Source organism: Nomascus leucogenys, chromosome 3, assembly GCF_006542625.1.
Source record: "Nomascus leucogenys isolate Asia chromosome 3, Asia_NLE_v1, whole genome shotgun sequence".
In the NCBI taxonomy this organism is placed as follows: domain Eukaryota; kingdom Metazoa; phylum Chordata; class Mammalia; order Primates; family Hylobatidae; genus Nomascus; species Nomascus leucogenys.
In genome coordinates, this window is record NC_044383.1 from 74166328 (window position 1) to 74183524 (window position 17197).

Consider the following 17197-nt stretch of genomic DNA (forward strand, 5'->3'; position numbering starts at 1 on the left):
ATAAGGAAACCCAGGCACAAACTGGCGCTTTCGTTAGACACAGAGATGCACTGTCCAGATCCTCACTGTTCAGATCCTCCTTCAAAGGCTTTATAACCAGTTTCCTCAACGAGGGTGACCACTGTCCCAGTTTACTCAGTAGTCTCCCGATTTTAGCACTGAACATTCCTTGCCCCAGTAAACCCTCAGCTGCATACAAACCAGGATGGTTGATTGCTTCAGCCCAGTCCTGCTTCCTTCCCCTGCCTTCCACAGGTGTTGATCCCTAATAAACATCTTGTACCCCAGTTATGGTTGACGGGCATTCCAGCATCAGACTATGTGTTGTTTTTGTTTTTGAGACGGGTCTCACTCTGTCACCCAGGCTGGAGTGCAGTGGTGCAATCAGTGCTCACTGCAACCTCTGCCTCCTGGGCTCAGGTGATCCTTCTACCTCAGCTTCCCAAGCAGCTGGGACTACAGGCACGTGCCATCACACCCAGCTAATTTTTGTATTATTATTATTATTATTTTATTATTTTTGAGACAGAGTCTTGCTCTGTCTCCCAGGCTGGAGTGCAGTGGCACGATCTTGGCTCACTACAACCTCCACCTCCCGGGTTCAAGCAATTCTCCTGTCTCAGCTTCCTGAGTAGCTGGGATTACAGGCACACACCACCACGCCTGGCTAATTTTTGTATTTTTAGTAGAGACAGGGTTTTACCATGTTGGTCAGGCTGGTCTTGAACTCCTGACCTTGTGATCCACCCGCCTCGGTCTCCCAAAGTGCTGGATTACAGGCGCGAGGCCTAATTTTTGTATTTTTTGTAGAGATGTGGTTGTACCATGTTGCCCAGGCTAGTCTCAAACCCCTGAGCTCAAGTGTTTCACCCCTCACGGCCTCCCAAAGTAGTGGTATTACAGGCATGAGCCACTGTGCCTGGCCCCAGACTGTGTTCTTAATCTCAAAGCCTCACTCTCCCTTTACATAAGTGTTCTGGGCACTGGAAAGGGGTACTCAACAGAAGTCCAGACAGGTTCTCCAGGCTCTGTATAGCCCAGATGAAATATTCCCAATAGTAATGAAAGTAGCTCACGTTTACTCAGTGTGCTAGGAGATGAGCTAAGTGCTTTGCCTGTGAAGGAGGTTCTATCAATATTCTTATTTTACAAATGAGAAGGCTGAGGCTTAGAGAGTTTACTAGTCCAAGAACAAGTCTCAGGATTTTAATCTATGCCCTCTGCCCCTAGACTCCAAATTAGAGATACAGATAAAGCTGAATAGCTTAGTATTACAAAATGGAAAGAGGTGTTTTTTGGAGTAGAGTTGTAGACAGGTTCCAGGCAGTCAGTGAAGATGTAAAAAGAGCCCAGCAAAATGTCAAGAGGCTACAGTCCAAGTTGTCAAAAAGAAACTAAGAGAGTTTAAGAACAGGACATTAAATATTCAATTGTAAGTTGTTTATATTGCAATAAACCTCTATTCCCTCCATCTTCTCAAATCTTCTCAAGCCTTGAGTAAAGTCTGACGCAGCAGGGCCTTACATTTAGTGTGTGAATGTAAACCACAAAGAGACTGCCTGGGCAGAGTATAGGAATCAGCAGAGGCAAGAAATCAGTTAAAGGTGCCTTATGACAGCCCTCATCAAATTCCCCTCACTCTCCCACCTGCCCCTAGCCTGGAAGAATTTACAGAGATGTTTAGGAGATTATTGGACTTTCCACAGCCTTGGAAAGAGATTTGAGCCAAATTTATCTGCGTCTTTAGGGATAGGGAGATTCCACATGATAGGTGAAAAGTACATGCATGAGAAGGAGTTTATTAAGATAAATAAAAAATGATAATGGTAGCTCTCCCTAAGAGAGGGAAGTATGAAAATGGTTAATTTGCATTTGCCTTTTAGTGCTTTTCCTAGGTTTTCGAAATTTGTACAACAAATATGTTACCTTTGTAGCCCAAGAAAAGAACAATAAATTATCAAAAAATTATCAAAGTGATCAATGTCTATTTCTCTTTTGTTCCTAACTATATAGACTCTTCTGTCTCTTGGATGTGTCTAGTCACTAAAAAGAAACAGACAAAATAAACACACATGTAAACCATGCCATTGATTCATTTATGTATAGATATTTCATATAGTTATAGAAAAAATGGTCTACGTATCAAGTGAGAACTCATTACCTTAGTGATAAAGTACGCAAAATATTTTGGGTCAATATCATGAGACTAGGAAGAACAAAGGGTCTTTAAGATATCAAGTCAGTCCTTCAGACTTTGATCAGGCCAAGGCTGAGACTGATAAGACCTAGCTTTAGTTTTGACTTGCTTCTTGACTCATGTACTTTTGAGTGTGCAGGCAATTTCCTGTCTTCAGCTTTCCTATTTTCAAAGTGACCAATATTACTTGCAAACAGATTCTTATAAAGATTTTTGTGGTCTCAGGATTAAAGTGTCTATATAAAAGGAGAGTTATGATTATGACATATTTCAGTGTTACTGATCAAACAAGCGACCACCAACGTTCAGACCAAAAAACAGAAACAAGGCCGAGCACGGTGGCTCACGCCTGTAATCCCACACTTTGGGAGGCCGAGGTGGGTGGATCACCTGAGGTCAGGAGTTCGAGACCAGCCTGGCCAACGTGGTAAAACCTCGTCTCTACTGAAAACACAAAAATTAGCTGGGTGTGATGGCACATGCCTGTAATCCCAGCTACTGGGGAGGCTGAGGCAGGAGAATCGCTTGAACCTGGGAGGCGGAGGTTGCAGTGAGCTGAGATGGTGCCACTGCACTCCAGCCTGGGTGACAGAGTGAGCCTCCATCTCAAAAAAGAAAAAAAGAAGAAAAAAACAGAAACAAAAAATTATGAACAAATTTTCTTGCTTCATTTGAATAACACAGGTCCTAGTACTTAATGAAAAGGCTAATTTAAAACATGAATGTTTCCCTCCTATTCATCAGAAATATTTGATAAGAAATAAAGTTGTAGTTTATTGTCTTTGCATAGCTCAAATACTTTGCGGGTACAAAGGGATGAAAGATACATGATTTCATATCTTGGAAATATCACTTTGACTTGTTAATTTCCACACCTGGTCAGGGTGTGATGTGAAAATGAATACTCTTTGTTCTTTTAGTAAAATAAACAGACTCGGAGGAAGGCATGGAAAGTTTAAAGTGTCGTTATAAAGAGAAAAGCGATTCTGTAAGCCTTTAGCTCCCAGTCCTCTTCACTGAGAAGTCGAAATGTATCATTTCTCTCATCCTTGATGTTAGTGTGAACCTAGCTACTAGTTTCCCTCTTTCTTCTGCTGAGATAGTGCTTATGGCCAAGAAGCTGATTCTGTTTCTGATTCTTAGCCACTGGGCAAGATTTACTACTTGGATTCAACTTATGAATGAACATATTTCAATCTTATAGTGATTTTAATATTTCTTTATCATTAGTAAGGACTTAAAAATCATGAGGATATAATGTTATTAGTGATAATTTTTTTTTTTTTTTGGAACTAGAACTGCCAGATGAAGATTTTATTTTTTTATTTTTATTGTTTTGAGACAGAATCTGGCTCTGTGGCTCAGGCTGGAGTGCAGTGGTGCAATCTCGGCTCACTCCAACCTCCACCTCCAGAGTTCAAGCAATTCTTGTGCCTCAGCCTCCCGAGTAGCTGGGATTACAGGTGTGTGCCACCACGCCCAGATAATTTTTGTACTTTTAGTAGAGACGAGTTTTCACCATGTTGGACAGGCTGGTCTCGAACTCCTGGACTCAAGCGATCAGCCCACCTCAGCCTCCCAAAGTGCTGTGATTACAGACATGAGCCTGTAAACTGAACCACACCCGGTTCAGTTAAAGATTTTAGAACAGGATTTGTAAATTTCCTAACTACATGCATATGACATTCACCTACTGCAATGACAGCAATAACATTTCCTTTTTTTTTTCTTCTTTTTTTTTTTTTTTTTTTTTTTGAGACAGTCTTGCTCTGTCACCAGGCTGGGATGCAGTGGCGCGATCTCAGCTCACTGCAATCTCCGCCTCCTAGGTTCAAGCAATTCTCCTGCCTCAGCCTTCTGAGTAGCTGGGATTACAGGCGCACGCCACTACACCCAGCTAATTTTTGTATTTTTACTAGAGACGGGGTTTCACTGTGTTAGCCAGGATGGTCTCGATCTCCTGACCTCGTGATCCGCCCACCTAGGCCTCCCAAAGTGCTGGGATTACACCGCGCCCGGCCAACATTTCTTTTGAACTAGTGGATAAAATATGAAATTAAAAGGAAAAGTCTGTATCTAAGGTAATATACGTTTTAAAGTTTTTCCTGTGATCATTTAAAAATTGGCTTCTCTGGTTTAGATCCCAGTTTGGAAAACCAGATATAAAAGACATTTTGGGAATTGGGAGAAAATTTGAACATGGACTGAATGTTAGGTGATATTAAGGGGTTAATATTAATTTTGTTCAGTAAGATAATCTTATTTTAGCATTGAAGGAAAATGTTCTTACATTTTAATGACATATGCTAAAGTATTTATGGGTGGGATATTACTATGTCTCCAATTTGTGATGGCAAAAGATCACTCCTTAGATGGCTTGGCAGTCAGTCTCAAGGGGAAAAACACAACTTTACAGGGTGAAATCTGGGAGTTACCACCTAAGCCCAGTGTCCAATTTTGGCATCACCAAAAGAGAGACACTAAATTATGTACCTCTTGATATACATATATATATATATATATATACATATGATACATGGGAGTTACTTACATATATATATGTATGTATGAAGTACAGCCTTGTGTCTGTATTTGTATCAGCCTTGTATCTGTACAGCCTTGTATCTGAAGTATTGCTGCCAAGATGTTTAATCTACTTTTTTTTTTTTTTTTTTTGAGACAGGGTCTCGCTCTGTGCCCAGGCTGGAGTGCAGTGGCACAACCTCGGCTCAATGCAACTCCGCCTCCCGGGTTCAAGCGATTCTCCTGTCTCAGCCTCCCAAGTAGCTGGGATTACAGGCACCTCCCACCACTCCTGGCTAATTTTTATATTTTTAGTAGAGATGGGGTTTTGCTATGTTGGCCAGGCTGGTCTCGAACTCCTGACCTCAGGTGATCTGCCCACCTCAGCCTCCCAAAATGTTGGGATTACAGGCGTGAGCCACTGCGCCTGGCTGACAAATAGTCTTAAAATGGGAATACCTGGCCGGGCATGATGGCTTACGCCATCTGAAAAAACAAAACAAAACAAACTGGAATACCTAATATAAAAGTTTTACTACACAGGAGGAAGGGGAAGATAACTACAATCAATGTTTTGTGAGCACTTACCACATGCTAGGTACCATGCCACGTGTTGGAGATACTGCAATCAGCAAGTGGCCCCTGCATAGTGGAATGTACTGTCTGGAGTGAAAGACAGACAAAAACATGCAAACAGACAAATAACATAAATAACATGACTTTGGAGAGTAATTCCTCTGATGGAAGAAAGAAACAAGCACTACGGAGAAGAACAACAGTTGTGACAGTCAGAAAAGGGATCTCCTTGAAGGCACATGCAGGCTGTGTCTTATAAGAGAAGCAGGAGTCAGCCAGAGGGAAGGTAAAGAGAAGAGCCATCTAAGCAGAAGTAGCTGTGTGCACAGAACTCCTAGTAGGGGAAATGGAATAAGGAAAGCCAGTGTGATTCAGGTGTAGTGAGCAAGGAGGACTGTGACACAGTGTGAACTAGAGAAGTAGCTTTCAGGTCACGGCAAAAAATTTAATTTTTTTCCCCCAAAGCGCAGTGAGTAGCCATATTCCACAGTATTCTTTTTTTTTTTTTTTTCTTTTCTTTTGTAGACATGGGGTGTCACTATGTTTCCCAGGCCTGTTTTGAACACCTGGCCTCAAATGATCCTCCTGCCTTGGCCTCACAAAGTGCTGGAATTACAGGCATGAGCCACTGCACCTGGCCAACGATATTCATTAATTCAAGGAAATTCCACTTTTAAGAATACTTAGGGCATTTGCTAATACACTAAAAGCTTAAGAGTCACAACTACATGTCTTATACTCCAGCCATACTCAACCACTCACTGGGACCCTTTCAGTTCTTCTATTTGGATGCCTCCCACCTGCCAATAGAGCAAACTGATACTCATCTGGGGTATTAGGAATCTATTGCTGTATAACAAATTATCCCAAAAGGTAGTGATCTAAACCAATGGTAAACATTCATTACCTCACGGTTTCTGGGGTCGGGAATTCTGAGTGGCTTAGCTGTACGGTTCTAGTTCACGGTCTCACATGCAGTTGCAGTCAAGATGTTGGCTGAGGCTGCAGTCATCCAAAGACCTGACTGGGACTGGAGGAGCCACTTCCAAGATGGCTCACCCACGTGGCTGTTGTGGGCAGGAGGCCTTACTTTCTTGCCATGTAGTCGTCTTCATAGATCTGCTTGAGTGTCTTCATGACAAGGCAGCTGACTTCCTTCACAGTGAGTGATCCAAGGAAGAGAGTAAACAGGAAACTATAATGCTGCTGATAACCTCATCTTTGAAGTACACTGTCACTTCTGCCATTCTCTATTAGTGTCACTAGTAGACAGCACAAAGAAGTTGACACCGAGTGCCATGACTCATGTCTATAATCCCAGCACTTTGGTAGGCCAAGGCGGGCAGATCATCTGAGGTCAGGAGTTCGAGACCAGCCTGGCCAACACAGTGAAACCCCGTCTCTACTAAAAATACAAAAACTAGCTGAATATGGTGGTGGGTGCCTGTAATCCCAGCTACTTGGGAGGCTGAGTGTCACTAAGTCCAGTCCACACTCAAAGGGAGAGGAGTTAAGTTCCACCTCTTGAAAGGAGAATTATCTAAAAATTTGTGAACATATTTTAAAACTACCACATTTGGTGACCCAGCTCAAATGTCATCTTCTATGTGAAGCCTTTCTTGATTTTCCTGAGCAGACCTAGTCATTCTCTTCTCTCAGTTTTCACAGCATGTCATTTCTATTCCTTATAACTCTTGTCTTGTTAACTGTAATCAATTGATTTACATGCTTGTCCTTCAACTAGCCTGGAAGATCCTTCAGGCCAAGATAATGTGTTTTATTAATCATTTGTATCCTCAGTCTGCTCATTAGTGAAATCCTAGGAACACTACGAAATACTACCTTCCACCACTCCTAAGACAAGTTTTTAAAAGACCCCTTCACACTTAATGCTTTTCTCGCTTTTTCATATTCTTGGTTTATTCTCCCTCTCCCTTCTGAACTAGAAGACAACTTCAAAAATAAGACTGTATTAGTTATCATTTTTTAAAATTCTTTATAATGACAAAGACAATGCTCTGCATTATAGTAATAAATAGATTTTTAAAAGGATTAAATAAGAGAGGCCCCTTTAGAGTTAAAAAAATATTTCTAACTTCTTTAATAATCAGAATATCTAATGGCTATCTCGGTTCTATGTAAACCCTAACGAGAAAAAGATAACCTCAGTTCATAATGCATAAAACATGCAGCACTGAGAAAAAAGACCTCTGAAGTACAGGGGTCTTCTATTCTGGTTTGTTTGCTTCCTTATTGTTTGGGAGAGGAGACAGCTAACAATGAAGCTTTCTTTAGCATTCAGTGGAAAGAACGTCAAGAAATCTTGTTTTTATTTTCTCTTGAAAAATGAGAAGCCACATTCCCTCCCATAGTTACAAAGTATCATCCTGTCCTTGATCTCAGTTTCTAGAATGTTCTCAATTCAGATGGTTTTTATCTAGATTCAGTTGGAGGCCTGGATGGCCTTGGTTCTGATAACTAGAAATCTTGTGACATTCTCAGAAGTCTTCTGGAGCAGATTTCTTTGGTTTTGGGACAAGATTTGACCAGCCCTGAACCTGTGACAGGCCTGGGAGGGGCAGGGGAAGAAATGAGCAGAACCTGGAACAAGGTCTACACCTCCGTCCCCTTACAACTAGGAAGTTCTTTCTGATGGTCCCTCATTAAAGAGTCAAGATTACTGCACATTAAAATTTTAAAAAGACAATGGAAGAGCTCCCAGCAAAATAGCCTATATGGCAGTTTAGAGGGTCACTTTCTTCTCAAAAAGAGGAAGTGGATGTAAACCAACTCTTCTCCTTTCTTTCTCTGACCTGTAAAGGCAGAACTGCCTGGACAGGACAAAAATGCCTGATTTTACTGAACAATCCTATTTCTTTCTTTTCTTTTCCTTTCTTTCTTTCTTTCCTTCTTTCTTTCTTTCTTTCTTTTTCTTCTTTCTTTCTTTTTCTTTCTTTCTTTCTTTCTTTCTTTTCTTTCTTTCCTTTCTTTCTCTCTCTCTCTTTCTTTTTTTTTTCGAGACGGAGTTTCGCTCTTGTTGCCCAGGCTGGAGTGCAATGGCACAATCTTGGCTCACTGCAAACTCCATCTCCCGGGTTCAAGTGATTCTTTTGCCTCAGCCTCCCGAGTAGCTGGGATCACAGGCGTGCAGCACCACACCCAGCTAAGTTGTATTTTTAGTAGAGACAGGGTTTCTCCATGTTAGTCAGGCTGGTCTTGAACTTCCGACCTCAGGTGATCCATCCACTTCGGCCTCCCAAAGTGCTGCGATTACAGGCATGAGCCACTGCGCCCGGCCATGGACGATCCTATTTCTTTTTTTATTTTTTTATTTTTTTATTTTATTTTTTGAGACAGAGAATTGCTCTGTCACCCAGGCTGGAGTACAGTGGTGCGATCTCAGCTCAAACTGCAGCCTCTGCCTCTTGGGTTCAAGTGATTCTCGTGCCTCAGCCTCCTGAGTAGGTGGGATTACAGGCACCTGCCACCATGCTAGGCTAATTTTTGTATTTTTAGTAGAGATGGGGTTTCACCAAATTGACCAAGCTGGTCTTGAGCTCCTGGCCTCAAGTGATCCACCTGCCTCGGCCTCCCAAAGTGCTGGGGTTACAGGTGTGAGCCACCACCCTCAGCCTGGATAATCCTATTTCTTTCCTTTTTTTTTTTTTTTTTTTTGAGACAGAGTCTCGCTCTGTTGCCCAGGCTGGAGTGCAGTGGCGTGATCTCGGCTCACTGCAACCTCCGCCTCCTGGGTTCAAGTGATTCTCCTGCCTCAGCCTCCTGAGTAGCTGGGATTACAGGCACATGCCGCCACGCCTGGCTAATTTTTGTATTTTTAGTAGAGGCTGGGTTTCACCATGTTGGTCAGTCAGGCTGATCTCGAACACCTGACCTCGTGATCCACCTGCCTCAGCCTCCCAAAGTGCTGGGATTACAGGCGTAAGCCACCACATCCTGGCTGACAATCCTATTTCTAAGAAGGTGATCCCCTCATGCTGAATCAGATAACACAGTAAGCTCACAGTGGGCCCTCAAACAATGGTCATTGCTCTGATAGTTATAATGCTAATGTTGGTTGGGTTCTCTGATACTGGGACAACCAGGCTGTGATCAAATCCTGGGGGACCTCTTCAGCAGGAGAGCAAATAAGTTCTGAAGGAAGAGTCAGAGAATCTGGATTTCATGGCATTTATTTGTCCTGAATGCATTCAATTTTTTTTTATTTTCTTTTGAGGCAGGTTCTCACTCTTTTACACAGGCTGGAGTACATTGACATGATCATGGCTCACTGCAACCTCTACCTCCCGGCTCAGGTGATTCTCCCACCTCAGCCTCCCTGGTAGGTGGGACTACAGGCACGTGCCACCATGCTCGCCTAATTTTTTATTTTTTGTAGGGCTGAGGTTTTGCCATGTTGCCCAGGCTGGTCTCAAACTCCTGGGCTCAAATGATCCTCCCACGTCAGCCTCTCAAAGTGTTGGGATTATAGGCAAAAGCCATTGCACCCAACCCACATTCACATTTTACATGTCTCAATTAAATAGCCTACCAAACTTGGAAGGAAGAACTAGGCTTTCAAAGATGTTTGAAAGAGGTACATCCTGGGAAACCTCCCCTTCCTCTCAGTATGGAGGAGGCTTCTAAGGGAGGAGGTCACCTCCATCCTTCCTAGAGAGAACAGAAGACACAGGGGTGTTTGTTTCACCTAGGAGATGACAGCACAAATTACTGTTTTCTCTATTAACAAATTTCTGAAACATGTTAGTTGCCTGAAAGGGTGGAGGGCAGAGAATAAAACTGCAAATTGCTAGTTAGGTATCCAGGATTCCAGTTTTAAGAAATCTAGAATTCATGATTATGTTATGTTTAATTTCAAATTTAATGTTAAATCTGGAAAATCTAAAATCTTTGTGACAACAAATTAAATGACAAATGAACTTGAAAATAAATGCAGAAAGATCAAGAGTTAAAAAAAATTCAGTTAATCCACTGTCTGTTTACCTTGTGGCTCTCTTTTCTAAGTTAACAGGAAAATATTTAATCACATGCCTTTAATTAAAGCTCTGTACCCGTGGAGAAGCACAAGTAGGGTTTGTTTCACTTAGGCAAGAATGTCCAATGGTTCGGTTGCTAGAAAATTGATGTTTAATAACATCTAGCAGATGTTAACATTCTAGAAGAGATTCTCATTTTGTTGAAAGTTGTGGAGAAAAAAACTGAACCTTATTGAGGGGGAAACAGCCTTCAATATCTTTTCTTCTTCTTCTTCTCCTCCTCCTCCTCCTCCTCCTCCTCCTCCCTCCTCCTCCTCCTCCTCCTCCTCCTTCTCCTCCTCCTCCTTCTCCTCCTCCTCCTTCTCCTCCTCCTCCTTCTCCTCCTCCTCCTCCTCCTCCTCCTCCTTCCCTCCTCCTCCTTCTCCTCCTCCTCCTCCTCCTTTTCCTCCTCCTTCTCCTCCTCCTTCTCCTCCTCCTCCTTCTCCTCCTCCTCCTTCTCCTCCTCCTCCTTCTCCTCCTCCTCCTTCTCCTCTCTCCTCCTCCTCTTCTCCTCCCTCTCCTCCTCCTCCTTCTCCCTCTCCTCCTCCTCCTTTTCCTCCTTCTCCTCCTCCTCCTTCTCCTTCTCCTCCTCCTCCTTCTCCCTCTCCTCCTCCTCCTCCTTTTCCTCCTTCTCCTCCTCCTTCTCCTCCTCCTCCTTCTCCTCCTCCTCCTTCTCCTCCTCCTCCTTCTCCTTCTCCTCCTCCTCCTTCTCCTCTCCTCCTCCTCCTTCTCCCTCTCCTCCTCCTCCTCCTTTTCCTCCTTCTCCTCCTCCTCCTTCTCCTTCTCCTCCTTCTCCCTCTCCTCCTCCTCCTCCTTTTCCTCCTTCTCCTCCTCCTCCTCCTTCTCCTCCTCCTCCTCCTTCTCCTCCTCCTCCTTCTCCTCCTCCTCCTTCTCCTCCTCCTCCTTCTCCTCCTCCTCCTTCTCCTCCTCCTCCTCTTCCTCCCTCTTCTCCTCCCTCTCCTCCTCCTCCTTCTCCCTCTCCTCCTCCTCCTCCTCCTTTTCCTCCTTTAGATTTCATCTCTTTCACAGTAGTTATTACTGGTGTATTAACTTAGCCTGAGCATATTCAACATAATTGTCTGGGTGGGATGGACACTCTGAGATCCATTTGTGAGAAACACAGACTAATTTCATTAACTACCCCAAACCAACCTGCAGATGTCATATGATAAACAGACCAGAGGCAAGGTCCTGTGTCATGGGGGAAGGCACCACATTGGGCTGGCAACCAGGGATCCTGCTTCTAGCCCAATTTTCCGGGGAACAATCTATATAATCCAGGTAAGGTCATTCATTTCTCTGGGCCTCAGTGTGCCTCTCTAGAACTTCAGTGGGTTAACTAGATGGCTGATAATATGTAGCTAATATTTGATGAGTCTTGCAGCTCTGCACATGGCCAGATACCCTGATGTCCAATGTGTTATACAGCACAGGCTCCAGGGCAAGACTGGGTTCATTCAGACTGACTCTTAGGTGAGTGTGCTCACTGCCTCATTCTTCAGCCTTCACATTTATAAAATGGGGATGATCATAGACCCTACATTATAGGACTGCTACAGGTCTAAATGTGATATGATACCTAAATCCCTCAGAATACAGCCTAGCATAAATGTTTGCTGACATTTGATTTTAAAAAATGCCTTTCTGGCCGGGCGCTGTGGTTCATGCCTGTAATCCCAGCACTTTGAGAGGCTGAGGTGGGCAGATCACTTGAGGTCAGGAGTTTGAGACCAACCTGGCCAACATGGTGAAACCCTCTCTCTACTAAAAATACAAAAATTAGCCAGGCATGGTGGCAGGTGCCTGTAATCCCAGCTACTTGGGAGGCTGAAATAGGAGAATCATTTGAACCCGGGAGGCAGAAGTTGCAGTGAACCGAGATCATGCCACTGCACTCCAGCCTGGGTGACAGAGTGAGACTCTGTCTCTAATAATAATAATAATAATAATAATAATAATTTTAAAAATGCCTGTCTTTCCAGATGGATTTTTCTGAGTTTAATACTTTTGCCTGGTCACCAACACCACCTGTCTGGAGGGTCCATATGTGCCCTGTGAATATTTTGTGACTTTTATCATCCCGTGGAAGTGTTTGATGAATGTTCTGCATGGCTATTAGAGTTCTAATTTTCAAACTGTGAAAAAAGAGAAATTCGGTAGGAAGAAAGCCCTAGGCTTTAAATACCTCTAACAGTTTTTGGTTTTAATTTCATGCAGAGTGGCTGCTGTTCAATCACATTAAGTTCAAGATCTGAAGGTTGAGTATCAGGATCTGAAGGGAGATATTAGAAATGCTGATAGCCCCCATGGTCTTACAAGTCATTAGATCTTCCCCAGACCCCAGCTCAAAGGCATTTACTCATCCACTTATCTATTCTTTCACCCACAAGCTTATATTGAGCACTTGCTATGTGTTAGTCACTGCACAAAGTAAATAATACATGGTTCCTCCTTTTGAAGAGCTCAGAGCTTATGAGGAAGACAGATGAACAAATGTGTGAATTACCAAAGTGGTAACTGTTGCTACAAAGACATAAAACCAAGCAATTAATTGTGCCTGGGGGAGCCAGGACGTGACAACTGAAGTGGGCTGTGAATGGCAAGTGAAACCTATGTGTGTGTGATTGTCTGTCTTTGTCTGTCTGAGTATTATGGGCAGGGGGAAGAGCAAAGGCCTTGTGAAAGGCATTGAGGCCTGTTGGGAGGCACAACCTACATGCTTTGGAAATAAGAAGCTTTTTTTAACTAGCAGGAAAAAGAAGGGAAACCACCCCATCTAACTTCCCACCTTCCTTCAGGGAAGAGAGAATTTATATTAGATGTACTGATGATAAAAGGAATATACCCATAAGGTATTTAAATGTTAAGTCTTAAACTTAAAAGTAGGAGCATAGGCCGGGCATGGTGGCTCATGCCTGTAATCCCAGCACTTTGGGAGGCTGAGGCAGGTAGATCACTTGAGGCCAGGAGTTCAAGACCAGCCTGGTCAATGCGATGAAACCCTGTCTCTAATAAAAAAATTAGCTGGCTGTTGTGGCACACACCTGTAGTCCCAGCTACTCCAGAGGCTGAAACACAAGAATCGCTTAAACCCAGGAGGTGGAGGTTGGAGCGAGCTGAGATTGCACCACTGCACTCTAGCCTGGGTGACAGAGTAAGACTCAAAAAAAAAAAAAAAAGAAAAAAAAGTAAGAGGCAGAGGTTGCAGTGAGCTGAGATTGAACCACTGCATTCCAGCCTGGGTGACAGAGTGAGTCTCAAAAAAAGAAAAAAGGCCAGGTGCGGTGGCTCAAGCCTGTAATCCCAGCACTTTGGGAGGCTGAGGCGGGCAGATCATGAGGTCAGGAGATCGAGACCATCTTGGCCAACATGGTGAAACCCCGTCTCTGCTAAAAATACAAAAATTAGCTGGGCGTGGTGGCATGTGCCTATAATCTCAGCTACTAGGGAGGCTGAGGCAGGAAAATCACTTGAACCCAGGAGGTGGAGGTTGCAGTGAGCCGAGATTGTGCCACCGCACTCCAGCCTGGCGACAGAATGAGACTCCATCTCAAAAAAAAAAAAAAAAAAAGAGAAAAGAAAAAAAAGTAGGAGCATAATGATTTTGAGTCCCTCCAAAAGAAACTGGTATAGGCACAAAGCAGCTAAATTCTTCCCAAAATGTATGCAGTACAGGATGACATCTACAATTCTCAAAAAGTCTCTTTTGGCCGGGCACAGTGGCTCACGCCTGTAATCCTAGCACTTTGGGAGGGCAAGTCGGGCGGATCACCTGAAGTCAGGAGTTCAAGACCAGCCTGGCTAACATGGTGAAATCCCGTCTCTACTAAAATTACAAAAATTAGTCGGGAGTGGTTATGCGTGCCTGTAATCTCAGCTACCCAGGAGACTGAGGCGGGAGAATCGCTGGAACCCAGCAAAAAAATTTTGAGACAGAGTCTCGCTCTGTCGCCCAGGCTGGAGTGCAGTGGTACGATCTCGGCTCACTGCAAGCTCCGCCTCCGGGTTCATGCCATGCTCCCGCCTCAGCCTCCTGAGTAGCTGGGACCACAGGCGCCCGCCACCAGGCCCAGCTAATTTTTTTGTATTTTTAGTAGAGACAGAGTTTCACCGTGTTCGCCAAGATAGTCTCTATCTCCTGACCTCGTGATCCGCTGCCTTGGCCTCCCAAAGTGCTGGGATTACAGGCGTGAGCCACCGCGCCCGGCAAAAAAAAAAAAAAAGGCCTTTTAAAGGCAGGCTTGTGAGAAGGTAAAGAGAAATAATGTGAAAATATGGAAGATAAACTCACTCTAGGAGTTTAGAAGCCTGCAAAATCAGTATAATGAGCACTCATATCCCTACCACCGGGATTCAGCAATCATTACATTTTTCCATTTCACCATATTTGATTCACATATATGTATATGTGTATATATACATTTTCAGAACATTTTAAAGAAAATTACAGATATTTTATACCGCAATACTTTAACACACATGCACACATTTCCAAAAAATTAAAGATGCTCTCCTTCATACCCAGACAGCAGTATCACATCTAAGACAATAAAAAATAATTCCCAGGCTGGGCGTGGTGGCTCATGCCTATAATCCCAGCACTTTGGGAAGCCAAGGCAGGCGGATCACCTGAGGTCGGGAGTTTGAGCCAGCCTGACCAACATGGAAAAACCCCATCTCTACTAAAAATACAAAATTAGCTGGTGTGGTAGAGGATGCCTGTAATCCCAGCTACTCAGGAGGCTGAGGCAGGAGAATAGCTTGAACGCAGAGGCAGAGGATGCGGTGAGCCGAGATCACGCTCTTTAGCCTGGGCAACAAGAGCAAAACTACGTCTCAAAAAAAAAAAAAAAAAAAAAAAATCCCTAATTTCCAATGCGGGGTCCATATTTATATTTCTGTATCGTCCCCAAATTATCTTTTATAGCCCTTTTTTAGACAAGACATTTATGTATTTTTAATGGGTGGCATGTTTTTGGCACATTTTGGGCACGGACAAGTCTAATTTCTACTTCGAGCTGTGTTTTGCACCCTACCAGATTTCTTTGAATCCTGAAATATCACTTGGGCTTGTCTAAGTACAGCTCAATGGCTGCAAATTTGTGTATTCACATAAATACACAAGTGAAATAGGATTAATCTGCTAAGTAAAGCTAAAGAAAAGGAGAGCTGGGGTTTAGAAACAGTGACAGTCTAAGAACTAGGTCGGTCTGCCTTTTTTCTAATAGATTGCCCTAGGGAGATTAAATTGATTGTAAAATAAAAACGCTAACAGATGATACTCAACTTTTCCTCTTGACACTCCACAGTGGACTTGGGTATTTTAATCAGATGTTAGGAAATAAAAAAAGTGGGCACAGTGGCTCATGCCTGTAATCCCAGCACTTTGGGAGGCCAAGGCAGGTGGATAGCTTGAGGCCAGGAGTTTGAGACCAGCCTGGCTAATATGATGAAACCCCATCTCTACTAAAAATACAAAAGTTAGCTGGGTGTGGTGGCGCGTGCCTGTAATCCCACCTACTCCAGAGGCTGAGGCAGGAGAAACACTTCAACCCGGGAAGCAGAGGTTGCAGTGAGCCGAGATTGCGCCATTGCACTCCAGCCTGGGAGTCCCAGTGAGACGCTGCTTCGAAAGGAAAAAAAAGAAAAAAAAGTGAAGCAAGAACATTCTGACTGCCTTTGAAAACCATTTTATCCCACCTCTCCTCACCATCTCCCACCGCCCAGGATTCAATCAGTGCTGTGGTTACTCCTGCCAGACTTTGCACCCCGGGCTCTGGCCATCCTCTGATTAAGTTGCCTGGCCTGAAGGTGCTCTGATTCTGGAAAACATGAGAAATATCCATTTCTTCTAGGAGAACTGAATCAATGGTTAAATGGAGAAGACTTACTGATAGTATAAGAAAAGGATTTTGGATCTAATGATATATATTTAAAAATCTTTGAAATAATCTCCAATTTACAAAAAAGTTATACAGTAGAATTCTTTTTCCAGAACCATGACAATAATTTGCCAGTCCAACCTGATTCCTCATAATACCTCAATACTTTATTTTCCTATATAACCACAATACAACCACCAAAATTAGGAAATTAACACTGATACATTACTACCATCTAATACTCAGATCAAATTCAAGTTTTGCCAAATTCCTTTAGAGCAAAAAGATTCAGTTCAGAATCATATGTGGCCTGTAGCTGTCATGTCTGTTTAATCTTCTCCAGTCTGGAGGAATTCCTCAGTCATTACTTGGCTTTATGGCCTTAAAACTTTTGACAAATATGGACCAGTTGTTTTGTTTAATGCCCCTCAGTTCGGTTTTGTCAGATGTTTCCTCGTGATTAAGTTCAGGTTGTGTATCTTTGGCAGGAATATCACAGAGGGGATGCTGTGTTTTCCTCATCGCATCGTATCAGATGGCATGCTATTTTCATTTGTTCCATTACTGATAATTTTCACTCTGATCACCTGACAAAAATGTTATCTGCCAATTTGTTTTGCTATAAAGCTATTCTTTCCTTTTGTAAAATAATTAATTAGTATTTTGTGGAGTGATGCTTTGAAACTAGCTAAATGTCCCATTCTTTTTTGTTTGTTTGTTTTTTGACACAAGGTCTTGCTCTGTCGTCCAGGCTGGAGTGCAGTGGTGCTCCTTGCAACCTTGACCTCCCAGGCTCAAACAATTCTCCCACCTCAACCTCCCAAGTAGCTGGGACTACTGGCACACGCCACCATACCCAGCTAATTTTTGTATTTTTGGTAGAGACGGGGTTTCACCATGTTGCTCAGGCTGGTCTCAAGCTCCTGGGCTCCAGCAATCTGCCTACTTTGGCCTCCCAAAACTCTGGGATTACAGGTGTGAGCCAC